The following is a 27,464-nucleotide window of genomic DNA, read 5'->3' on the forward strand; positions in this document are numbered from 1 at the left end:
TTTTATACATCGTTAAATATTTACCACTCCTAGAGGATATATTGCTCTGGGTAGCTTTTGGAAACATGTTGGTTAATAAGCAGATACACCAGGACAATGGAGTGCTGCTGGGAGCCAAGGACGCTGAATTCCTTGTAATGCTCTGAATAAACCCACAGAACAAAAAATTGTCTGCCCCAAGTGCCAGTGGTGTGCTACTGAGAATGACTGGGTTGAGTACAAATGCCACCTCTTCCAAGGTTTTCTAATTCCTTCTCACAACTCCAGCCACATATTCTTACCTATAGAGTACCCTCCCCATCATAGTAGAAATAATCTCACTTCTGAACTAACATACTGTATACTTTTTACCTCTCTTGGCACTTCCTTTTCTAATTTGTATTATAGATATTTGTCTACATGTCCTGACCCTTGAATTACAGTATGAGATGCTATTTGAAGATAAGAGTCTTCATATAATAATATAAATTAGAAGAAAAGGCACTCTCAGAGGTACAGTATTTCTAACTGGAAGCAACTGTAACTGTGTCAGTAAAGGTCTGTAATTTGATGAAATGACTTGTGAAGGTGGTAGGTGTTAAGATTGCACGATTTATCTGTCATTCTACTTCTTAAATTAGAAATATACTGCATTAGGCAGCTCTGTCACAGGGTACACATATCAGGTAGCTTAACCAAAATAAATTTGTTTTTCTGATAGTTCTAAAGGCCAGAAGTCCTAGATCAAGGTGCCAGCGAGGTTGGTTTCTGGGAAAGTCTGTCTTCCTCGCTTGAAGAAGACCATCTTCTCACTTGTGTCCCCACCTGGTCTTTCTTATGTGCGAGCTCATAGTGTAAAATGTGGTAGGGAAGGAAATATAGACATCTTAATTTTTCTTTTCTCTTCCTCTGATGAGGATACCAGCCATACTGAATTTGGATCCCATTATGATCTATTTAGCCTTACTTACCAATTCAGAGGACCTATGACCAAATCCAGTCATACTGAGGGTTAAGACTTCAGCATATGAGTTCATAACTACAACTGCCTTTCTGTACTTACACTCACTTAGTAGATTAACATTTAAGGAAGGTTACTCAGGTAGAATAACTACCTAGAAAGTACTATCACCTCTCTTGTGGTGCTTCCCTTTCCACTTTGGATGGCAGGTACTTGTCCCCATGTCCTTTGTCCCAAGCTAGAGTGTAAGTTCTTTGAATACAACTATTTTAATATCCCCTGCCATATTTGGCACTAACAGTTACTAATTGTATATAATTGCCTTTTTCTTCAGTTCTTTGTTGAATTTTAGGAAAATTGGTTACAGCATGGTAGACAGTATTCTAATTATAGATTCAGTATAAGGTCAATTTTTCATACAATAAATCAAGACATTAATATACTTACAGTGAAAATAAAGTAGAACCATACCTACATTGCATGAAAGGAGAATTATTGTGCTTCCATTAGTCTATTTCATAAAAGCTGGCAATTTTCTTCTGGTATTATCTTATGAAATAGGTGTGGAAGAAGGTTTTTTTTTTTTTTCATTAAATGAGCATTTGTTTCTTAATCCTTCCTTTGTATTTTTGGAGTGTTTCAGCATATAAAGCATGGTGAATCCTGGTAGGAGAAAATAACTAATCTTAGAAACTCTCATTGGAAAAAACCCAACAAATAATTTTGTCATTCATTAGGAAAAATTTACAGTTAAGAGGCTGTTTTACAGCATTGATTTAAGAGGCAGCAACAGGGCTAGTGATGCAGCTCATTGATGAGCACATGCATAGCATGCTGGAGGGCCTGAATTTGATCTCCAGTAATGTAAATGTAAATAAAACACATGAGGCAATAGCCACCCTACATTGACAGTAATAATAGAAATAGCATAGCAATATGTGGCCTTCCAGAATAGAGAATTATGAGAGGCCATAGAAAATTTCTTTTAAAAATAATTATCTTAGCTGGGAACTGGTGACTCACACCTGTAATCCTACCTACTCAGGCGGCAGAGATCAGGAGGATCACAGTTTGAAGCCAGCCTGGGCAAATAGTTCATGAGACCTTGTCTCAAAAATACCCAGCACAAAAAACAGGCTGGTGAAGTGGCTCAAGTGGTAGTGTGTTTGCTTAGCAAGCATGAAGTCCTGAGTTCAAACTCCTGGTACCGCAGACACACAAAAATTATCTTAAAAAATATGTATATATACCTAAAACATACCATTTTGTCAAACAGTACAATTTATTTTAAACTAAAGAATATTTTTCTTGATGTTGCTATTTTTTTCAGTTCCTACTATATAGAAGTATTACTATTAATCTAAAATGCAATTTAAATTTTTAATGCTTAATATGTACTATATAAACAAGTACAAAGAGAAATTTAGCAAAAATTTCTCTAAAATTACTATGATGATAACCTGCTTTTATCAGTCTGTTATCTCCCTTGTTTAAGGAATGATGGATTCTGATTTTTCACATATTATAGTTGAGAATTATAATGCATAACTAGGATATGACTTTAAATTACTTACTGCTTCTCTCTTTAATAGAAAAACAATTCAAACTGAGGTCAACAATTTTATTATAGAAAATTGAAATAGTAATGGAGGAAAAAAAAACCCTTTTAAGGGCTGTACTAAAGCACTAACTGATGTCCATATGATTTCTAGCTGATTTCTGTCAGCATGGGATTTGGGCACTGGAAGAACTGGTCCTAAGTTACTTCTTGAACAGAAACCTAAAACCTTTGTATATTCATTAACATTTTAGAAACAGAAACATAATCTGTTACAATTTAAAAAATTTAGTTTATTCACAAATATTCATATGACCCCATGAAAGAGATTAATGAAGATAGTTAGCTTGCTGATAGATCCATGTCTTCATTATTGTATGTTTCACAAACATACCAGTTCTTTCATTAAATATCCTTGATAAGACACATACCAGTTGAGTGTACTTATGACCCCAAACTGTTTCATAAGCTATGCAAAGAAAGCAGGAATCTTTCCCAAATCTAATACTGTCATATTTTTTGAGAGTTAAGAATTAACAGTCACATGTGCACCAAAAGACAGAACACCAACACCTCCATAGCAGTGTAATTTTTAAAAATAATTTAAAAAATTATCCAGATGAAACCTCTTAGCTGATGCCATTATATGTGTTCCTATAAAATGCCTGCTAACCTGGAAGATCATAGGTCAAAATGGGTATATGATCTAGTAGTTTTCATTGATCGTAAAATATGGAACATTTGTTCTTGATCTGCCTTCATTTGCTGCTGGTATATTGCTTTATGCAAATATTGGATTAGTGACTGCAGTGTCAATATCGCCATCTATTGAGTATAAATAATTACTACACTTTAGTTCCCTGTGAGAGATGTACCTTCAAATTGTTGAGGAATGGGACATAATTTTGAACTACTCTGTATTTTCACACATAAATTGTTTACTTCTCTGTTGAATTTTAGAAATGCTTGTATGTTTTTGTCAAATTAATCTTGGATTATTACCACTTACAAGGATCTTTTTTTCGTAAAAATAGTATTTGTAATATGTAAAATTGATTTTCATAGTCTAGAATATGCATCAAGATACTTAGAAGCAGAATTTTATCAAACTAGGATCTTTTCTTTTAGGCTCTTTGGATTAATTCCTTCCATTTTCATCTTTAGAAAGGTAAATTACACAACAGAGTTGAATTAAACCAGAAATAAAAGGAACTTGCCTATACTAAAACTCTACATTAAGTAAGACTCCTATAGTTTAACTTCATTACTTCAAAAGAAATCACAACTTGAAATAACTTGTTAAGAGCATTGATAGCATGCAGTCTTCTCTGTGATGGAAGTCTTTATCTTCTATATTTTGCTCTTACTCAATTTTACATATTTTTGTCATGTTGAAGATTTTAAAAGATCAAGTTTATCTGCTTTTATGATTGTGTGAAGGTTTATTTATGATAGTATGATTTTATAAAAGAAATTGAACATTTAATGCATGACAACATAAAACAAATGCCACAAAAGGATATTTAAGCATCTTTTTTTAATATATAATTTTTAGAGTAACCACAGCACAGACTATGTGGCCTACAAAGTACAAAATATTTGTAGCCTTGCTCTTTACAGGAAAAATTTACTGACCTATAACCTAGAATCTTGCTCCAAGCCATTATTTTTTAAATGACACTGTTCAGAGTCCAAGACCATTGCTTATGCCAGGCATCCGAGGCTCATGCCTGTAATCCTAGCTACTTAAGAAGCACAAATCAGAAGGATCGTGGTTCAAGGCCAGCCTGGGCAAAATAGTTTCTGAGACTTTATTTCAAAAATATCCAACACAAAAAACAAGGCTAGTGGAGTGGCTAAAGTGGTATAGCTCCTGCCTAGCAAGTGTGAGACCCTGAGTTCAAACCCCAGTGCTGCAAAAAAAAAAAAAAAAAAAAAAGTCAGTTGCTTATAAAAGATACCTTATTTAGTTTGTGTTTGTTTGTTTTTGATTTTGTTTGCAGTACTGGGAATGAAACCTAGGGCCTTACCCCAGACCCAATCTCTTATTTCACATAGGCCTGATTAGACACATTTATATGTTAAAGTTTTAATCAAAATTTCACATACTGTATGCATATATTTTAAATAGAAAATATTTATGAGATTACTAATGCTCTTTGGAGTGGCATTACAGAAATTTTTACCTGTTAAAAATTTAAATGAAATTGAAAGACAAACAATACTTTAGAAAAATAATAATAATACCAAGTTTTTTTTCTCTTCCCACAGTATGTATTTTTTAGGAAGAACAGAAAAAAATCTTAATTTTCCTTTTCTTATCTCCAGAACTCTATCTTCAAATTACATTTATCATAAAATCAGTCTCAGTTGTCCATGTGTTCTCTTTTGCATTTCTCTATTTTGTATCAAAAGCTATTTGTTGAGAGTTACTACTGTGTCCAACTTTGTGATAGTTGTTCATCTCACTTATACACCTTGTTAATTGCTCCTGAAAAGTTTGAATTCACTTGTTTGAACGTAAGAATTGGTTAAAGCTAGGGTAACTAACTTCCTGTGGATTTTTGAGTTGGTGGTCCACTTTTACTTTGTCTTTTCATGTACTTTATTCTCTATCTTATATTCTCTCTCATGAAAAGAAATAAAATTAGAAATAAATTTCTGATGGAAGTGGAGAACATCATCTTAAGTGAAGTTAGTCAGGCTCAGAAGACTAAAAATTGCATGTTCTCCCTCATGAGTGGATTGTAGACCTAAAACAAATGCAGAAATATTACTGAACATGGGTCACACACTAAAGGAAGACCATGCACAGGAGGAGTAGAGAAAGGGAGGGAAACCAAAACTTCAATGTGCTTGATATGCTCACCGTATAGAAGCGAATATAGTAATCTTATACTTGCAGAGGTCACTGTAGGAAGGGGACTAGGAAGCAGTGAAGAGGTCTGGTAGAGATGAATCAATGTGGGTTGTAATACACATGTCCATGTATCAATACTAGTAATCTCTCTGTATACCTATCTTTTTCTCAAACTAGCAAAAACACTATGTTTTTCTTATTATCTCTTATGTTGTCTCTTCTACAAAATCAGAGAACAAAGAAGGCAGAACAGATTCTGCCCAGAAAAGGAGCGGGGAAGGTAGCCCAGATAATGTATACACATGTAAGTAAATGTGAAAACAATAAAATAAAAATTTTTTAAAATACCCAGATTTTTAAAGAGAGAAATTTCTGAAAGGTTTTAATGGTCTCAGGTAGTTGTACATCATTGGTAAGACAATGGATGAATTTTAAGGTTTTTAATGCAGAGAAGCAACACTTTCAAACAAACTTGGTGAAATCAGAGTTATCTGTAGATTACATGAAAGGAATCAAGTATTTTATGCTAGAATCAGTGAAGCTCTTAGCAGGGATGTTGAAGCAGCACCACACTGATGTTAGGAACATGTACATCACCACCAAAAAAAGAAAAAAAAACCTTCAAACACAAGAGGTGAAACATTCAGATGAAATTAATTCAAGAGAGAAAAAAGGGAAAAACAAAAGTGATGTTTTTCATGGTGATTGTGGAATTAATGCTCATTTTGAAAGGCACAAGCAAATAAAAATTACCCAAATTCAGAAACAAAGGCTGAAAAGGGTGTTGTTTGATATTCATCCTGTAGGGGATTGATGCCCAGGTAGGAAATGAATCTAAATCCTTCTCTCAAGTCATTTTTTTCTCAGCGACACTTACAAAGGAGGTTCATAAGTAGTAGTACTATCTTCATTTTTTTTTATACCTGGAGAAGAGGAAAGAAAATAGAGTGAGAAGAGACAAATATGTATAGTACTGCTTTTCAAAAAAAAAAGAAAGGTTAACATCTAAACCATAAACTAGTTTGGACTTGGGGTCATGTGGGAAAAAAAGCAAACCAGCTAAGTGTTCTTATAAGTATGTCAAGTAAGTATTGCTAAGACCCAGAATAAGTTCTCAAGAAGTAGAGAACATTCAATTTAACATGTTTTGGATAACTGAGGGGAGTATTAATTTTAACAGGTCTTAAGATCTCCATGAATTTACTAATGGAATGAGTTTTTAGATCCTTAATAAGTCGAGGTCAATCAGTGACTTGGAGGTAGGCTTGTATAACCTGCTGCCTGAAATTTCAGGTATCCACACATTTTCTGTGATCAGCTCATCCTTAAAAAAATGTATTGAGAATTTAGGAAAATAGACCAAATCGAGTAAAAAAGAAGAACGTAATTATGTGCAGTTTGGATCAAAACGTGTTGCTCTTCTGTGACACCTGTTGAACAGAAGATAAGATTAGCAGAACTAGATAGTTCCTTAAAAAGAGTGAGAAGTTTGGATTGTTTGAAGAAAATAGGCACAATAAGACTTAGTAATGTTAAATGTTTTCTAAATTTATAAGGCAAGCAGTTATCCTGTTAATCAGCAGTAAATCCCTTCAGTGCTGGACATTTTTGTCTTGATAGTTCATAGTTAATCCCATTAAAAAGCTGAAAAATTGTTGGGACATCTAGCTGTCTTTGGGTAAGAGAATATTATATGAATAATTGATACTAGCTGCTAATATGGACTGGTTCTTTGACCTAAATCCATAGCTTGTGTCATCTTCTTTCCTAAATAGCCTCCTTTGCCTCAGACCTCATAGATTAGCAGTGGTCCCTGCTCATGTTTAGTTCACTTGGCCTTCCAAATGTATAGATTCTTCATCCATAGAGTCAGCCATTCATGGATCTAAAAAAAAAATCTTTAATGCACATGTATAGACATTTCTTCTTGTTATTTTTCCCTAAACAATACAGTAAAACAGCTATTACTTAAGCATTTACATTCTTAGGCATTATAAGTCATTTATAGCCGTGTACAGTGACATGATCCTCTATTTCTAGCTACATGTGAGGCTGAGGAAGGAGGATCACAAGGCTGAGGCCAGCCTGAGTGGCATAACAAGACCCTTTGTCAAAAAAAAAAAAGGGATGTAGGCATAATTTAAAATATAAGCAAAGATGTGCATGGGTTATATGCTGATACTCTGCCATTTTAAATGATATTTAAGAATCCTCAGATTTTGTTATCCATAGGGTCCTTGAACAAGTCCCTCAGGGATACCAGATGACAACTGTATAGATTGTTCATAATAAATAAATTCAAGAGATGCTTATGTAGTACTTATTTTGTGCCATTCACTGTTCTAGATGCTAGTTTATAACAGAGTCAAGGTACTGTCATGGACTCACAGTCTAGAGGAGCAGACATAGGATATAAAAGCAAATATTATAGTCTTAGATTATGATGTGCTTATGAAAAATAATATGGTGCAATACGGTGAATATTGTGAGGGGAGAGGAAGATTAAGATCATTAGACATTAGTTAAGGGAAAAAGATTCGTGAGTTGAGACATGAATTACCTGAGTCAATCATGCAGAGATGGAGGAGACAAAGGAAACAGCAAGTGCCAAGGTCCTGAAACAGATCATCTTGGTGTGTTCAAGTAATATAAAAAGGCTATTACAAATTAAGCATGATAAATAAGGAAGATAGTGAGTGATACAAAAGTGAGTGAAGAAGTAACAAGGAGCCAGATCCTCTATTGTCTGTAGGTTGTGTTAAAGAATTTAGATCCTTACCCTAGATAAATGAGAAGCTCAATAGAGGATTGTTGTCATGGGAGTAATATCTAGTGTATGTTTCTAAGATCATTCTGAGTACTATGGGGAATTAATTGAAAGAGAAACAGTGGCAGCAGGAAATTGTTACAAGTATTATCATAATTCAGGCAAGAGATGATAGTGACTTCACTCATGTAGATACTAATGGAGATGAAGAGAATTGAATTGTACTTCAGAGAAGAGCTAACAGGGTTGTAAAAATATTGGGGGATGATAGAGAGTAGAAAATTAATGTCATTGAATTTAGAACAATTTTGAACAATCCAGTCAATTCAGTTCAGTAAAAAAGCCAGTAGAATCAAGAGGTAGACGAGTTGAGTGAGAAACAGAAGGGTGCTTAGATATAGGTTTCAAGCATATTGCACTTACTGATAGAAAAGTAAAGGTTATGGATTTTGGAGTACATAGCTAAAGTATTCCAGACCTAAGGCTTAGCTTCAAGAAAATACATCATTGAAGTGAAGAACTCAAAAAATTTGGTAGTGAGGTCCCTCAGTGATCCAATATAATGACATTGAAATCATCAAGAAAGATCGTAGGAATGGGGTAACAAGGAAGGCATGAGCCAGGGTCTAAAGCCAGTAATGGATGAGACAGTAAGACAATAGATGGGTCAGTAATGAGTAATAGAGAGAACGTCAGCCTCAGTGGACTTGAGATTTTGGACGTCAAAGATGACTGTTAGAAACACTAATTAGGAAGACACTTGCTCCATCTTCAGGTTTATAAGAATATGGTGTATCATAGAAAGATAAAATGCTGAAAAAGACTACAAAAAGGCATACAATGATAGGAGTGTATTAGAATAACAGAGGGTTTTTGAGGCCTGAGAATAGATGGGGAATTGATTAGATTCTGAGTTGCACAAAGCATTAAAGAATAAGAGACCAGGAGATGATAGATGATTCAAGGGATTTGTACCTCTGGTTCAGACAGGTAAATGAGATGAGAAGCAAATGGGATTCACTTTTAGGGTCTGTTAGAGAAAAGTGAGCACTAGAATGTAAACTCCATGAGGGAAGAAATCTAAAGTGGGCATGGAATGTGTGAGGATGTCTAGCATAGTGTGGAAATTCAAGTAATTAGTTTTGTTGAGTGAATGAATGCAATGAGTGAGTGAGTGAGTGGGAGAGTTTAGGACACATGACTCATAATGTTTAGCTTGAGAGTATGTGGCCACTTGGCTATTGTCCTGGCAGGTCACTCACTGGAACTTGAAGTGTTGTGGTTGCTTTCTCAGACACCTGGCCTCTCCAAGGACACACAGTAGGTAGTTGTTGAATGTAGGCATTCCTATAGATTCACTTGTATTTTGGAATAGATAACAAACACTATTGACTCAATGCTATTGAATAATACATAGTTTGCCCTCTTTATCCTGGATCGTATAAATGTTTTTATATTATTATATTAAAAATACAAAATAACAAACTTTTATCCTGTGGGTGAGAAGCTATTTCTAAATAGCAGAAATCACTGATAGGTAAGATCCAGGGAAGAAATTGATGATGCAGTGTGAGAAGGTCCAAGGTTAGTAGTGTGTAAGTGCCCTGAAGAGTCAGACTTTTATCAGAGGGGTGTTCCAAGTGATTTTTAAGTTGCTTGAAATTTTTCATATTTTTACACATGTGGTATTATGGACACTCCTTTACCCATCTTATCTTTAGACCCTATCGATATTTTCTCTAAAAAGATCACAGAATGATTTAGATAATTCTAGAATTCACAAAATATGGAGACAGACACTTAGAGAAAGCAATAACAGAGAATTGTGTATAAGTTGTCCACGTCTCAAAGGTTTGATAAAATGTATCAACAAAGAGAAGACTCTTTCTCTTAACACAGTTGTCTTGGTTCAGGCTACTGTAACAAAAATACCACAGGCTGGGTGGCCTAAGTAATAAACACTTATTTATCATAAGCTTGAAAACTGAGAAGTCCTAGATCAAGACGAGTAGATTCCTTGTCTGGTGAGAGTTCACTTGGTGGTCCATAGACTCCTGTCTTCTTCCTGTGTCTGCATATTGTGGAAGGAGAGGGGAGCCCCCTGGGATCTCTTTTATAAGGACACTAATGTCAGCATGAGCACTCTGCCTTCAGGACCCCATCACCCACATCCTGATACCATCAAAGGAGGCTTTAGGATTTCAACATGAATCTGGGGGAAATACAGACTTCAATATATAGCAACAAATAGTAAATTCTTTCAGCAAAATTCCTTTTGGGTTTCTTATCTTTTTCTCAGGAAGCTCCTAGAAAAATAATTCTTTGAGCTGGGGGTAGACCTCAATGGTACAATGCTTGTCTGCTATCTTTGAGGCCATGGATTCAGGCCCCAGCACCTCCCCCCCAATCTTTATTTTTCCTTTTTTGCCTCACAAAAAATAAACCTCGTTTTGGGTACTATTTTTCATCTTTGCTGGTTTATTTCATGGCCTTCTTTTACCTCCTAAACAGTCCTCCTTGTTAATGCAAAGCACAAAAATGGTTGAAATCTGTTAATAAGCTTAGCTGTGACACAGAGTGGCAGAAATTCACACCTGAGTTTTAGTTTATTTTATTTTCCAGAAGGGAGATTATGGTTACAAGCACACACGCTTTATTTATTTGAAGAAGCCAGTAGAAGATACTTAGTTTTCTGGATGACTAGTAGTTTTCTTGACTATAAATAGATAGCTTTACTATGTCACTGAACTCTGAAAGGTCAGAATCCAGCTATGACCCTGGCGTATTTCCAGTTTCTTTTTTCACAGTATCACTGCATAAAAGTTTGTTTGTGGAATAGTGAAAATACCAAGGACAGTTTATTGTTCTCTTCCTCCTCACTTGCTATAAAACATATATTGTAAGTTTGTGTTGTTTTTCTTCTTATTGAAAACTTGTCCTGGGAATGTAATACGCTACTCTGATCTTTTTTTTTTTTATCATGTTTATATGGAGAATAGGAGGTTTTTAAGTTCTTTTTTTGTTTGGTTTTTGTTTTTTGGGTAGAACTGGAATTTGAACTCAGGGCTTTGCACTTGCTATGCAGGCACTCTGCCACTTGTGCCACACCTCCAAACCATTTTTGGAGATGGGGGGGTCTCACAAACTATTGCCCCAGGCTGGCCTCCAACTTTAAACCTCTTCATCTCAGCCTCACAAGTAGCTAGTATTACCAACATGAACCATTTGAATTCTTAATTGGAGACTTAAAATTTTTATGCTGCAAAAATAGTTTCTACATTTTCTCAGATGTTTTATAAGTTTGCCTTTGTTGGGAATTTATTTCTATATAATTTGCATACAATTCTATCAAAATCTGAATAAGGCATATTAACATGTGGAATTTTTATTACCTATAGACATCTTTAATATCCAACAACCCACTTCCTGTTCTCTCCACTCCACTGAAGTTTTTCTTACCATGGTTGCCAGTAAAGGCACTCTATCATGTAGGAAACTACTGACTTTAGCAAATTACTGAGGATAATTTTAGTACCTACATTGTAAATTTATTGGAAGGATTATATGTCTCTTCTATATGAGAATGTACTTCATTATTAAAATTAATTTATATTTAAATTATATATCAAACTAAAAATAATAATGCTCTGACTAGTGAATGAGAGCCTGAATTATGGGAGAATTTTTTCAGACATTGAAAAAATATCTATTGTAAATTTAGCTTAATGAGTAAAGGGAAATTTGGTGTGGATATGACAGGTCATTTAGGAAATTGTAGCATGTTAAGGGTTTTGGATATCCTAACTGCAGTAGTTGTCATTAAAGGTTTTATTCAGAAGAATGATAAGGATAAAATGTGGGTTATTTTTTTTCTCCCTTAAAGCATTCTGCCTAGATCATGCCAGATAATTCAAGGCTGGGTGAGGTAGGATTGGAAAGAGGAGAAGTAGGAAAGCAGTTAGACAGTTCTTAAACCACTAGTATGAGTTAGTGCTTATAATAATCTAGAGAAGGAAGGGGCAGCAGTGATCAAGTGGATGAATTGAAGATGTGATTTCAAAGTGGAATAATTGGGACGTGATGATAGATGTCATGATGTGTGACAAGGGAGAGGAATTAGAGGTAAAAGGTTTCTTATAAAAGATCTCTGGTAGTGGTAAGCACATCAATTAGAAGAATATATTTTGGGAATGGCCTTAAGAATTAATTTTGAGAAAAAAAATCACTTATGCTATAAGACATCTATCAAAATAATTAAAAGGAAATTCAAAATGTGGGTTGCTGCTCACAAGAAAGAGCTGATCTAATGTTATAAATCTGAGAACTAGTACATTGATGATGTTTAAAGCTAGGAAAGAGTATAACATCACTCTGCAAATGATAGCAGATTGCTATCATTCAAGGAGTAGCCAGTGAAATAGTATTTAAAAAAAGACAAGTGTATAGGGTCATGGTGTAGAAGATGAGAAGGAGTAGTCAGTTGTGTCACATATTGATACTGAGTAAAATGAGGAATGTATACAAAAGACAAATACTGGAGGATTCCACTATATGAGGTATCTAAAGCAGCCAAACACATGCAGAGAGAGAATGGTGGTAACCAGGGACTGTGGGGTGGAGGATAGGGAACTGCTGTTTAATAGGTATAACATCCCAGAGTTCTCTTTCACAATAGTGTGAATATACTTAACACTACTGAACTGTACATCTACAATGGTTAAAGCAGTAAATTTTATGTTACATGGTTTTTACCACAATAAAAATCTGGTGAATACAAATTGTCAATTGAATTTAGCCATGAAGAAGTCATTGGTGACAATGTCAAGAATATAGTTTTATATTGTATTGGGATGAGTCACAGTTGAGACAGTTGATGTGTATGACAAGTGGATAAGTATACTGTCATTTCACAATTTGACTGTAAAAGGAGAATAGGAAAGTAGAAGGTAAAGGTAGTTTGCTGTTGTTGTTTTTAAGAGAATCCTAGTGTTTTTTTTAACAGAAATACAGAATACCCAGTCTAGAAGGAAAGATAGGTCAATTGAGGCAGTTGAGAATACAGCATAAAGATGTGTTATTTGACAGTTGTCAGGACTGGAGGATAGAAAGAATTTGCCTCATTCGTCTTGTAAGATGGGAAAGAAGGTAAATTAGTAAGACAGATGTGTTTATGCCTGATTTGCCTGGACAGATTGTTAGCATGGGTTAAAATGGAAAAGCCTAGACAGTGCACAGAAAGACGCAGTGCACAAATAGCTCTTTGTTCATTTTTACTGAGGAAAGCAGACCAAAGACTGCAAACCCAACTCTGTAGACCTATCTTGGGAAGGAGAAAGTTCATACCTCTGGTGAAAATGAAAACTCATGTAAGCTACTATAAATGTGTTACTAATCAGAGCTTCTTTTAACCTTAAAAAGAATAATTAGGGAATGTCAGAAGGAGAATAGTTTTTTTTTTTTTCTGGTACCGGGGTTAGAACTCAGGACCTACACCTTGAGCCACTTCACCAGCTCCCTTTTTTTTTTTTTTAAATTGTGAAGGGTTTTTTTGAGATAGGGTCTCACAGAACTGTTTGCCCCTGCTGGCTTCGAACCTTGATCCTCCTGATCTCTGCCTCCTGAGTAGCTAAGATTATAGGCATGAGCCACCAGTGCCTGGCCATAATAGATACTGATGTGTACTCCATAGTAAATTAAGTAGTCTTAAGATTTTGTCATAAATCTAGTATTTTTAGAGACTGGCCAAATCATACAGGTTATCAGTATGTGTAGCACATGAGAAGCCTCCCAAGTGCATTTGTTTGGAAACCTAGAAATCTGCCTTTTAAAGTATTTTATTTAGTACACAAACTTTACTCTCAAAGTGTTCCAATCGACAACTCATGGAAGTATTGAAAGTCTTAATTCTTCAACTCACTCACCTTTTTTAAACCTCCTCTATTTGTTAATATGTAGACACTGATAGTTCTTTATAATTGTATTTCTTCTAAAGTATCAATGATACTTCATAGTACAAAAGATTTTATTAGTGCATTTTTTAATTTGTAGTCTTTTCTTTGTTCACATGTGCCTCCTTTGTTAAACAATAATATCTGTTTGGCTTTAATTGTGACAGTCTCTAGAAGGTACAAATGCTGTTCTAAGAAATATACAAGTATCATGAGTTCCCTGTTTGAAAACAGTAAGTTTCATTCATACATTTATTCAGTAAATATTTATTTATTTTATTTATAGTAAGTACTTTATTATTCTTAACTTATATCACTAAATATAATGGTCCCTGACTTCAGGGAGCTTCTAATTTACTGAGGAAGTCTGAATTTAAACAGATAACCACATAAATTGTATAATGATAATGACGACAAATTGTGTAAAGGAGAGTACAGACTACTATGAAAGCATGGAAGGAAACAATCTAAAATGGTTTGGGGAATTGTGGAACCTTCATGGAAGAAAGGACATTTAAACTGAGACCAGGAGGAAGCTTAGGAATTACCCTAGTGTAGTTGTGGTGAGAGGGTACTGAAAATGAAAAGTGGTAGTCCGCAGAGGCCTTGAGATGAGAAGAAACATGCCCATTTCAAGAAGAGATGGAAGGCCAGATAGGCTGGAGCAAGTGAGAGGGAAAAGAAGAGCTCTGTGAGAGAGCTCTGAACAGGTAGTCCACAAACCTTAGAGTGGTGTTAGAAAGGTCTGTGTGATATGTGTGACAAGACATGTGCTTTTAAAAGTTCACACTGGCAGTTGTGTCTTAGTCTCTAAAGACAAAGTTCAGCAACATTTTTTTCTGTGAAGGTCCAGATAGTAAATACATTACATTTTATGAGCCACATGGTATGCATAATTTCTCAGCTCTCCGTAGAGTAAGAGAAAGTAGTCATAGATATGTATGAGTTTGTTGGTGTGCCAATAAAAACTTTATTCATAAGCCAGGAGCTGGTGGCTTATGCCTGTAATTCTAGCTACTTAGGAGGCAGAGATCAGGAGGATCATGGTATGAAGCCAGCCTGGGAAAATAGTTCGTGAGACCCTATCTTGGAAAAAACCTTCACAAAAAAGGGCTGGTGGAATGGCTCAAGGTGAGGCCCCAAGTTCAAGTCCTTGTACTGAAAAAAAAAAAAAAAAAAAGCTTTATTTATAGATTCCACAATTTGGGACTCACATATTTTGAAAAATATGTGTGAAATGTTCTTATTTTAAAAAAATGGTTTTTGGCAAGGTAAAAACTATTCTTAGCTCATAGACCATACTAAAAAAGAGATGGCAGATCACATTTGGCCTTTGGGCCATGGTTTACTTTTCTTACTTTTTCTATCTGTCTCTTAAATGAATTTTGGTTCTACTGACATTTTTCAAGTTGTCTACAGTTTTGGTTTTTTTACTACTTTGGTAAAGCAATAACCAATTCTAAATAAAAAATAGGAATATAAGCTCTGCTTTTCTATTTACCTTAGTGTTAACATTTTTAACATGACTGGCCCATTCTTTTTTTTTTTTTTTTTTTTTTTTGTGGCTTGAACTCAGGGCCTACACCTTGAGACACTCCACCATCACTTTTATTGTGTGTGTGTATGAAGGATTTTTGTTGAGATAGGGTCTTATGAACTATTTTTCCAGGCTGGCTTCAAACTGTGATCCTCCTGATCTTTGCTTCCTGAGTAGCTAGGATATACAGGCATGAGCCACCAGTATCTGGCTATTTTTTGTTTTTTTAATGGATAGCCTTTAAAATCATTGGTAATTTTGTATTCTTCCTGTTTTACTTTCCCCCAAAATGGTGCTTTCTTCTTTTGAACCTGACACTGAGTTTTCCATCTTTTTGTTAATTGATACAGTTCTGAAATTTAATTCTGATATTCTAAATAAAAAATGCTAGATATAATAAAAACAAAGTAAAACCTATTCAAACAAAGCCCCTCAATTGAACGCAACTTTTGCCATATGACTATACTTTTACCAAAGACTTTGGTAGATGAACAATATCCACGTAACTTCAGAGCTACAAAAACAGCATTGTGACTTGAATGCTTTTGTATAGCGCATTATACAGACAGCTGCATCACAAGATGCTGGGAGAACGTTACGTAGTAGAAATAGTACAGGCAGACCTGTTCCAAATGCTGTCTGACCTGTTCTGTATGTGTGGAGTTAGACAACTTAATTAATTTCTTGCAGCCGAGTTTTTTTAAGGCATTGAAAATACCTAGTGAGTGAATGAGAATTCCCATCTACTTTTTCCCCTTCAAGCATGATCATGTGTTACATGAATGCAGCCATGTTGAAGTATTTGAGGGAAGAATAGCCCATATTTTGTTTTGGGGAGGTGTTGGGTTGGTTTTAACCTCTTGCAGATAAGAAGTTAAAAAGAAAAAAGTAGAGTACTCCCAGAATTGAACTTAGGAACCTTTAAAAAATGAAATACATAATATTTTTTATACTTTTCATTGATGTTTCCTTTGCCTTGTCTTTTTACTTCTGAAGACTTAGGTTTGACAGTTCTCTGGAAGACGTACTTAAGAGTGGACCTCATCCACCTGCAACTCCTCAGGTGTTAAGTATCAGTAGCCAAGTAGCCACACCTTCAAAACTACCAACTACTTATTCTAGGTGGTTTTTTCATTCCTGATTTGTCTAAGTTTCAGTGCTGATGGCAAGCCTAAATACTAAAAACTGCTTGACTAAAAAAGAAAAACTGACTGATTACACAACTGACATCATTAACATATAGACAAGAATACTTGGCGCTCAGCCTCAACACACCACATTACTGCTATTATATTTTATACAATTTTTGTTTTTTTCTTAATGTCTAATGTAGAATAAGGAAGTCTGTATCTTTTATTTGCTTGCTTTGTGATTTGCAAAGTCAAACTTCTGTGTTTGTCATGTCCATTCTTCTAAATTAGAGCATTTATGTAAGAGAGAAACAGGTAGAAAAAAAAATATATATATATATTCCCAAGTGCTCAGACAAATTCTAAGAATATTCAGGTAAATGATAGTGCTTACAAGTATTGATAATCCTTTTATATCATTATTTGTAATAAAACATAAATTCATTATGATTTCTATTTCTTCTTACTGGAGAAAGATAATTTAGCTGAGATAAAATATGTATTTGTTTATCTGTATATCTTTTGATGGTAATGGGGTTTGAACTCAGGGCCTTCTGCTTAAGTATGCATTCTACCATTTTAGCTGCACCTCCAGCCCTTTTTGCTCTTAGATTCTTCAGATAAGATCTCTCAGTTTTTGCCCCACCTAGCTCAAAACCACCATCCTCCTACCCATGCCTCCCATGTAACTGAGGTTTCAGGTAGGCCACTACTCCTGGCTTGTTTGTTGGGGAGGGGGTCTTGCTAACTTCTTGCCTGGGCTGGTCTTGAACTCGGACCTCCCCATCTCCACTTCCCGAAAAGTTGGGATTATAGGTGTGAGCCACCACACGTAGCTGATGAATTTTTGCTGGCTTTTTAATAGCCTAAATTTTTAGTTATTGTTTGCCATTATTGCCCCCAAAATAGTAACCATTGTCTCAAAAATACAGAGTGATTCAGAAACTTAAAAGCTGAAATACTTGGTAACTTTTTCACCTTAACAATCATATTACCCTGCTTTGCACTGATAACATCTTTTTTTTCTCTCTCCAGCCCCTATTCTTTTTATAACCATTTACAACAGTTGTTAAAGCATAGCCATACAGTTCAGTGCAATGGATATATTTGCAAAATAATTATATTTGAAGTTTAAATTTTTGTGTAGTTTTTTGAAAATGGCATGCAACTGCAACTTTAATTTCCTTTTCAATAGTTTATAGTTATATCCTATGGAGATAGTACCTTATCAAATTATTCTGACAGAGAGAAGACCTATGCCCACTCTCACATTTTCAGACAGCTGAGCTCTCATTAACCTGCATTGAGTTTGACACATAATTACTTTGTGTTAGAGGTGATCATTGTCACAAACTTTTGAAAAATGTAGTCATAATATAATAATGTTGTTCATTAATAACTTAACACCCATAAAGGAAGACAAAAGACAAATGTCATACGATGTACTTTTGACTGTTTTACTTTACTTAATAAAGATTTTTTAATTCTTTGATAACCAGTTTTGAAACAATTGTAATCCTCATGCTTGAATGTAATTTTCAAACAATTGTATCCTCATGCTTGAATATAATTTTCATTTTTGCCCAGGTATTTGATTTTTCTAAAAGACCAAAGGAAAATCATTTTTATTTTAAGTAATAAGGATTCTGAAAATGAAATTTTACTCCAGCATTTAAAAATCTTTACAGAGCTCATGAAAACAGAAATATGAAACTCTGCAGAGAAGGTGATGTTTTGGTGGTACTCAGTGCAATTACTGCTTGGTTTTGCAGAGGTGCTTACCCTTCCCAAACAGCACTACTCTTAATATTTTAAACTGACTTTTTTTAGCTGACTAAAAACAGTTACTTCTTGTTGGGTTAATAAGTATTACTGCTTCTGAACAGGCAGCCAGTTATACCTGCTTCTCCTGGAAACATATGTCTCATTAAAATGTCATGCTATTGGTATATATCATCTCTAAGGTAAAACTCTTGATATAGGGACTTTTGGGAAAAATCTATATAACTCTGCTTATAGAAATTCAAAATTATGTTCAGATTTATTTTCTACTTAGTTGTCCAAGGCAAGTCAGTCTTCAAATTTGTGTTACATGATTTTGGTACAATTTTAAATAAGTCTAGAGACGGTGGATTTAAGAGTATTTCTATGTTAGAAGTCAGCTTTATATAGGATTATATATCAAATTTTGATTTCTGAAAGAAATTCACAGTCACAGTAAATAAATGACCTTAACTACTATCACACCTGACATTGTACACCTTTATGTCTAAATATTAATGTAGAACAGTTGCTATCCTATATATTTATTTTGCTACCTTATCTTACTTTCCTTTTGTGTTTCTGTCCTCTTTCTTTCCCTAATTATCAGCATAAGCAGTTCCACAAGAAATGTGGAAGGTTCTTTGGAAGGTTTTCGAAACTTTTCTGCCTTCTCTTCTTCTGCTAGATACAGTGCTACAGTTCTGAGCAGTGCGGTTGCTACTGTGTCAGCTGTCATTGCTGCAAAAACCAGGTAGAACTACATGTGCAGTGTCTGTCTGTCCTCCACAGTCTGACAGGTCACTTCAGAGAAAACATGCCCATCTGAATCAGAGTTCTACTGTGAGCTCTTTATTTTATAGTGGATATTTTATCTAGCTTGTGGGTAAATTCCATGGGATGTTTTAAAAGTTCATCTTTTATCTCTTTCCATTGCTGCCATTTATGTACAGTATTTGTTGATTGTGTGGATTATTGATCTTGAGCACTGATTGACTAAGGTTCTTATAGTCTTCAGCTTTTATATTTGAAGCACAATCAACTGCAAATTAATTTTATGTTGATGTTATCTTCTCCCACAGCCTTTATAGGGTAAACTAAAGCCTAAACACCCTCTGAGACACCCTTTCTTCCCCCACCAAAGAAAACAGTAAAATTGTTTTGCATGATTTTGTTTTTTATATAATTTCTATAGTCTTTATAAGTTTAAATGCTTTCTAGAAGATTGCCTTGTCCAATTTTGTTGACAGTTTAATCCATTTTATAGTAAAAAGTAAAATAATACAATGAAATGGTAGCAAGCTCTTCTTTTCATCCTCCCTCACTGCTTTGTGCTTCCTCTCCCTCTCCCTGCCCCCTTGCTGGCATAGGAAATGTTTCATACCATAGACCTTAATGACTACTTTTTCCTATTGGCAGTGCAATTTTTGACCTAAAACTTTTTCTACATGCTTGCCAGGCTCTCCAGTCCTGAAAAATACCACTCACTCCTGGATGCACTTTGCATCAGCCCTGTTTCCAAGCCTTTAGCTCTTTCCTATCTCCAGTCTTCCAGAAAACCAACTGGCTCTATCCGTGTTCAGAAAACAAGGTACTGCAGGAGCAGAAATGGGAAGTGGTGGCTTGCAGTTAAGGTACTACTTTCTCTAACACTTAACCGCTATATTAACAGGCCAGGTGAGAAAACTTGAGAGCTGATTTGTACCCAATTTTGAATTAACTGTAATTTCAGTGCAGTGCTAATTTACGAGCATGCTATTTTGTGTGACTATATTAGCTCACTTTTTAATCCTTTGTGACATCTTTCATTAGCACATTTGATGTTCGGTATGAAATTATGAGTAATTGTGCTAGTATTTAAGTTACAGTAGGATCCTGTTTTATTGCATGGATATAAAGCTGTATTAGAATAGAAGTGGTAAGTAAGATACACCTTTTGAAAATATGAAAAAGAATAATAATTGATTTTGGTTAGCTACTCTTATAGTTCTTAAACGGGAAGGTTTTACTTGAAAAAGCAACTTAATTTTCATATCTGAGAAATGATTGGGCTAGCTGTTGTGACTTAGCGTCTTGAGATAAGCAATTTATTAGGAGGAAAAGTTAATTTTTTGGTTCATGGTTTCAGAGGTTTCAGTCCATCATCAGCTGGCTTTGTTGCTTTGGGGACTGTGGTAAGGCAGGGAGCGTGTGTTGCAGAGAGCCACTCACTCTCTGTGGTAGGACAGCAGAGGAGAGCTGTTCCTGATAACCCCTTCAAGGGCACGCTCCATTGGCCTGATGTCCTTCCACTAGGCCCCACCTCCTCTAGGTTTCACCACCTCCTGATAGTGGTTGGTGCCACACGCTGGCAATCAAGCCTTTGTTTGACACATGAACCTTTGGGGGCCATTCCAGATCCAAACCATAGCAATCCTAAAACACAAGAATTAATCTTTCTCCTAAATTTAATGTTTAAGCCAATATTTAGGCATAATATGACAGCAAAAATAGCCCAATTTTTTACTGATTACATAGATTTCTGAAAGAAAGGACACCTGTATGTCTAGGATCTACTATAAAATAACACATTGCTCATAATTAATGTTCTTCCAGAAATACTCCTTCCATTTCAATGTCTAGATACTAGTATATCATTTTTTGGTAAGATTTAGTCTAAAATCTGCTTAAACATTGATAATTAAACCTGTGGTATATATTCATTGACTTTCTCTTTATTTAAACATGTAATTAGAGTAAAAAAGTTACTCTCAAGAATATTGTTCAAGCAGAGTTTATCATTTCAACATAGACTTAAAATTTCCAAGTATTCCCAATCAGCAGCTGAAGTTTATTTGCTGTAGCAGTTGAACAAATTCAGGAAAAAGGATGTAAATGCAGAATAAATCATGTTGTTGGCACTGAAAGTTAACTTATGTTCTTTTTTTTTCTCATTAGCTCAGTTTTGAAACGTACCTGTTCTTATGTTAGTATTTTTTTCCATTTTTAGTTTTTAAAAAATGAAACAAAAACTGTAACATACGAGATGGAAGTCACATTACTTTATTGTTTCATTTCAGTCCTTGTTTATTTGACTTAGTAGAGAAAGTGACCATAGTTAATTCTCAGCATCTGTGGTATTAGCCAAAGGTATTTATGGATTCATACTGAGATGCTGGGGATAGAACCCAGGGCCTTGTTTATGCTAGGCATGTACTGTACCCAGCTGAAAGCATTTTAACTTTGTTTAGAAGTTCAGTAAGCCTTAAACAACTTAAATTGCAAAAGATTTGTATGTGACTCATGAATTCAGATAGTAATCTAAGTAATGACTATATTAACAAATTAGTCACTAGTTTTAGAATATTTTCCTGATAGTAATTACTGGATAACATTTTCTTCCTAAATGTAAAATGGCAAGTACTGTTACTGATCTTTTCATCTTCAGTAGATGATGCCTAGTCTTTGTATGTTTTCTTTAAATAGTAGCCATTCATTAGAAATTATAATAAAGGATCTGTTAGATCTTTAGAGATTTGGGCATTGGAATTTTGTATATATGATTGTCTAAGTGAAGTATTCATCCATTGCGCCATTACATGTTTTAATATAGGGATCTGTTGCCCAGGGAAAATTGAACTACTGATCAGTCCTGAATTTAAACACAAGTGGAAAAATTTTCTTGCTTATAACTTAGATTTTAATTTTCTTCAAGCCCTTTATATCTAAAGAAGGCAGCTTAAGATTTAAATATCTTACACATTTTGAGAGAGAATGTATATAAGCCTGTGTATAAAGAGTACAATAAAAATTAAATTGTTATGATTTATATGTTATATGTTATGATTGTTATTTCATGGGAATTTTAAGAAATAATTATGTTATTTAAAATTGAGGAAGCAAGATTTTATATGAGATCAAGATCTTGGACTCAAAACTATCCACAAACTGCATTTAGAAGTAAAATCATTATATGAGTGTTGTTTATTTAATGAATGTCCTTCTCACTAATCTTTTTACCCCTGAACTAGATAACAGAGAGTGTAGAAATAATCGCTCTCGTTTCTTGAACACATATAGTCTGTGCTGGGCATTGTACTAAGTTCTTTACATGTATCATCTAGGACTTCATTTATTTCTTACAATAACTTGGAAATAAAGGTAGTATTTTTGCACCATTTTATGGCTGTGGAAATGTGCCAAATTTAAGTAATGGTACCCAAAATGACAGTAAAGTACTCAACCTCGGGTAATTTACAATGTAGTGAGAGAAATGAAGTAGAATGAAGTAGTAGAGTAGTACAACCACTCTGGGAAAAAAATTTGGAGGCTACTTAAAAAGCTAGACATCGATCTACCATTTGATCCAGTAATACCACTCTTGGGGATATACCCCAAAGACTGTTACTCCAGAGGCACCTGCACACCCATGTTTATTGCAGCACTATTCACAATAGCCAAGTTATGGAAACAGCCAAGATGCCCCACCACTGACAAATGGATTAAGAAAATGTGGTGTCTATACACAATGGAATTTTATGCAGCCATGAAGAAGAACGAAATGTTATCATTCGCTGGTAAATGGATGAAATTGGAGAACATCATTCTGAGTGAGGTTAGCCTGGCCCAAAAGACCAAAAATCATATGTTCTCCCTCATATGTGGACATTAGATCAAGGGTAAACACAACAAGGGGATTGGACTATGAGCACATAATAAAAGCAAGAGCACACAAGGGAGGGGTGAGGATAGGTAAGACACCTAAAAAAACTAGCTAGCATTTGTTGCCCTCAACGCAGAGAAACTAAAGCAGATACCTTAAAAGCAACTGAGGCCAATGGGAAAAGGGGAACAGGTACTAGAGAAAAGGTTAGTTCAAGAAGAATTAACCTAGAAGGTAACACCCACGCACAGGAAATCAATGTGAGTCAACGCCCTGTATAGCTATCCTTATCTCAACCAGCAAAAACCCTTGTTCCTTCCTATTATGGCTTATACTCTCTCTACAACAAAATTAGAAATAAGGGCAAAATAGTTTCTGCTGGGTATTGGGGGGAGAGAGGAAGGGGGCGGACTGGGTTGTAAGGGAGGAGGTGGGGGCAGGGGGGAGAAATGAACCAAGCCTTGTATGCACATACGAATAATAAAAGAAAAAGGAAAAAAAACCAAACAAACCCACTTTCTGTCTCTGTGCATATATGGATACTGGATAACTCATATACATGCAAAGCTACAATATGGAACCTTTTATGAAGGACTTCCCTCACTTACAATAATATTTCAAAGTTCATAATTTTGTAGTAGATCGCAGTGTCCACACTCTTTTTATACCTGGATAACATTGCACTGTATACCTACACTACACTTTAAAAAAAAAAAAAGAAGTTACTATAGTAATTTTTAAAATAGCTTTTCAAATCAGTGTGAAATTATATGACATACAGTTAACGAATGCCATGAATTAAAGGGAGTATCTCTACTTCTAGAAGCTTAAGTAGTTAAATGAAATATGTTAATTGCTTAGCATGGACATCATTGTTACTTCTGCTGTTAGTCATGAATACAGTTTGGATAGGTACAAAGAGCAGGTAGGGAAGAGCACCTCGTATGTAAAGCCTAGAAAAAACTGTAAAATTTAGGGCAGAGAACAGGTGGCCAGAATATAGATTGCACGACATAGTGGTAAGAAATAGGATTAGGAAGGTAGATTGTAGCCTTATCTTAGGAGACTTTTTTTTTCTTACCACATTATTGTTGGGGGTACAATATGACTTCTATAAAAGTTCTTACAATATATTATAGTTGAAATCACCCCCTCCATCATTCTCCTACATCCCCTCTTCCCCATTCCTGGAATAGTTTGAACAGGTCTCATTTTTCCATTTTCATACATGACTGCTTAAAATTACCACCACATTGATTGTTCTGTACCTTTTCCTTATATCCTTCCCCCTCCGACTAGTCCCAACCCCCAGACAGAACCTAATTTACCTTTCTGTTCTCCATCTTTGAAAAAAGACACGCTTGTTTGTTTAAGATAGCTATATGGGGACTTTCATTGTGAGATTTCCATATGTGTGTGTGTGTGTGTGTGTGTGTGTGTGTGTGTGTGTGTATTATTATAACCTAAACTGGTTTATCCACTCTGTTTTTCTTTCTCCCTTAGTCACCTTCCTATGGTGATTTCAACAGGTTTAAAAAATTCCATATTCGTTCTTGTATCAACCCATATTCACCTTCTTTCCTTCTTTTACCCTCCCTCTCTCGTATGTTACCTCCCCTTAGTATGACCTGGTTTTCATAATATTGTTTGTATTTGTATTGATCCTGAGATAATACACAGCCTTTGGCTTTCTGAACCTGGCTAACTTTACTTAACATGATGTTCTCCATTTCCACCCATTTACCTGCAAACAACACAATTTATTTTTTTATGGCTGAATAAAATTCCATGTATATAGATACCACATTTTCTTAATCCATTCATCAGTTGTGGGACATCTTGGCTGTTTCCATAGTTTAACTATTAGCCCTCCACCCTCTTAATGGTTATATCTGTTCTACCTCATTTCCATCTTCTATCTGAGCACCTTCTGATGACCGGTATCTAATTAAGTGAATAGGTTTTTTTTCTTTTGAATGATTTTTTTCATGTTTGGAAGTACTTTTACTTTTATTTAGCCAAATCTCTCACTGTAGATTCAACTCATCAACCTTAGGCAAACAGAAGTTGGTCACATAGAGTGAATTACTTGTCAGATATATGAGGATTGTTCTCTTGCTTGAGTGTTTTTTAATTCTTAGGCCAATATTACCACTTCCCAGCGCCAGACTTAATTAGGCTTCTTGACATTTAATTCCTGTTATCTTTGTTGCTCTTGTGTAAGTAAGTTTGTATAACTTTCTCCTTAGAGTTATAACTGTCTAGATCATGAGTTTTCTTTGTCAAATCCACATGAGCAGTTTAACCCTAGGACGACTGTATATAAATTTTGTAAAAATTATTTCTGATGAGTAAAAATATTGAAAATGTTTTACTTTTATTATTTGAATATCTTTATTGTCCTTTTCATATGCTAAGTTCACATTCGTTTCTTAGAGTATGCTAAGTACTTCATACATAATTACCTTGTTTAAATTTCAGGGAAATCCTACCAGCAAAGTATTATTCTCATCTAAAGTTTAGATATCAGGTTTAGGAATGTAAAATGATGTGCCTATCACAAAGCTTTTAAAGATGTTTTTTGAAACCACCATTCAGTCCTGTCTGAACTCTGTTTCCATTAATGCTTTTCCTATTGCCTTTAATGTTAATTGTGTTCAATATTTCCATTAAAGAGGCAATTTTGTATTTTTCACATATGATAAAAGTTATTAAAGTGCTCAAATTTTTCATTGTGTAGTATGTTTTTAACATGTAGCAGATTTTGGCTTCTCATTGCATTGATCTGAAATAAAAGATGATGCTCTGTTACACTTGGATTTGAGAAGGCAGGAATAAGCAATAATATTTCAAGAAGGTTAAAGAATCTCTGGTATGATTTCTCAAAATTGTTCAGTGTCAGAGGTGCTACAGGACCGCCCCCAGGTTTCATATTTCACTAGCAGGACCAACAGGACTCAGTGTGTAGTTGTACTCATGACTGAGATTTACTACAGTAAAAGAATACAAAGCAAAATCAGCAAAGGAGAAAGGTGCATGGGACCAAATCCGGAAAAAATGAGGTGCAAGTTTCAGGAGTTCTGTCCCTGGGGAGCCCCTTAGGAGTGCTTAATTCCTCCATCAGGGAGTGGTGGCAGAACATACAAGATGGTGCCTACAGAGAGGCTCATTAGAGACTAAGTACCCAAGGTTTTAATTAGGAATAGTACATAGGCACCCTGTGCCTGGTTTGTGCCAAAATTCCAGACTCAGAATGAAAGGAGGTATTCAGCATAAACCTTATTGTTTATAGAGCTTTAGCACAGTGAGCCAGTCTTATCATTGAGAAACAGTTTTATATCACTGTAGGGACAGTTTACCAGCCAGACTCCCACATGCCAGCCAAGGCTTTGCAAATAGACCTTCCGAAGGATGACCATTTGCATACCTACTATAGTAGGTCTTAATGTGAGATTTAAGAGGCTTTGGGGAAATTAGATATGCCTGTCCATTTGGTAATATTGTAAACATAATTGAATTTGAAATTTCTTTTCATTGAAGTGTTTAAACCGTAATTTAAGGATATTTATTTTACTGAAGTCACTAATATGGTATCCTCTCAGACTCTTCTTCAAACTATTGATTTCATATGTTGAAGGAATTGAATTTCTGTGCATACAATTATTTAAGCTACCAGTATTAAAAAGTTTAGTTGTAGCTAGCATTTGTTGCCCTTAATGCAGAGAAACTAAAGCAGATACCTTAAAGCAACTGAGGCCAATAGGAAAAGGGGACCAGGAACTAGAGAAAAGGTTAGATCAAAAAGAATTAACCTAGAAGGTAACACCCACGCACAGGAAATCAATGTGAGTCAATGCCCTGTATAGCTATCCTTATCTCAACCAGCAAAACCCCTTGTTCCTTCCCATTATTGCTTATACTCTCTCTACAACAAAATTAGAGATAAGGGCAAAATAGTTTCTGCTGGGTATTGAGGGGGGGAGCGGGAGGGGGTGGAGTGGGTGGTAAGGGAGGGGGTGGGGGCAGGGGGGAGAAATGAACCAAGCCTTGTATGCACATATGAATAATAAAAGAAAAATGAAAAAAAAAAAGTTTAGTTGTTCCAAGTGTTATTTTGTCATTATTATTAGGCTCTATGAAAATAACTCCTTCCATGTTATTATATCATGACAAAGTATGTATTTTATAGTTTAGGGCACCTCAGATTATTAATATCCTTGGAGATGTGTACATAATTAGAAATAACAAGTGATCTTCTAGGCCAAACTGGAACTGGCAAGGATAAGACCTTTGTTAAGCTGATAATTCTGAGTAAAAGAAG

General features: G+C 35.1%; 1 protein-coding gene across 13 annotated transcripts in view; it reads left to right on the forward strand.

The window, feature by feature from the left end:
• The window catches only part of Pdlim5 (PDZ and LIM domain 5), a 208,052-nt gene that overhangs the window by 120,091 nt on the left and 60,497 nt on the right, over positions 1 to 27,464 (forward strand). The gene's annotated exons all lie outside the window — the stretch shown is intronic.

This window comes from Castor canadensis, chromosome 9, assembly GCF_047511655.1.
Source record: "Castor canadensis chromosome 9, mCasCan1.hap1v2, whole genome shotgun sequence".
NCBI classification, from domain to species: Eukaryota; Metazoa; Chordata; class Mammalia; order Rodentia; family Castoridae; genus Castor; species Castor canadensis.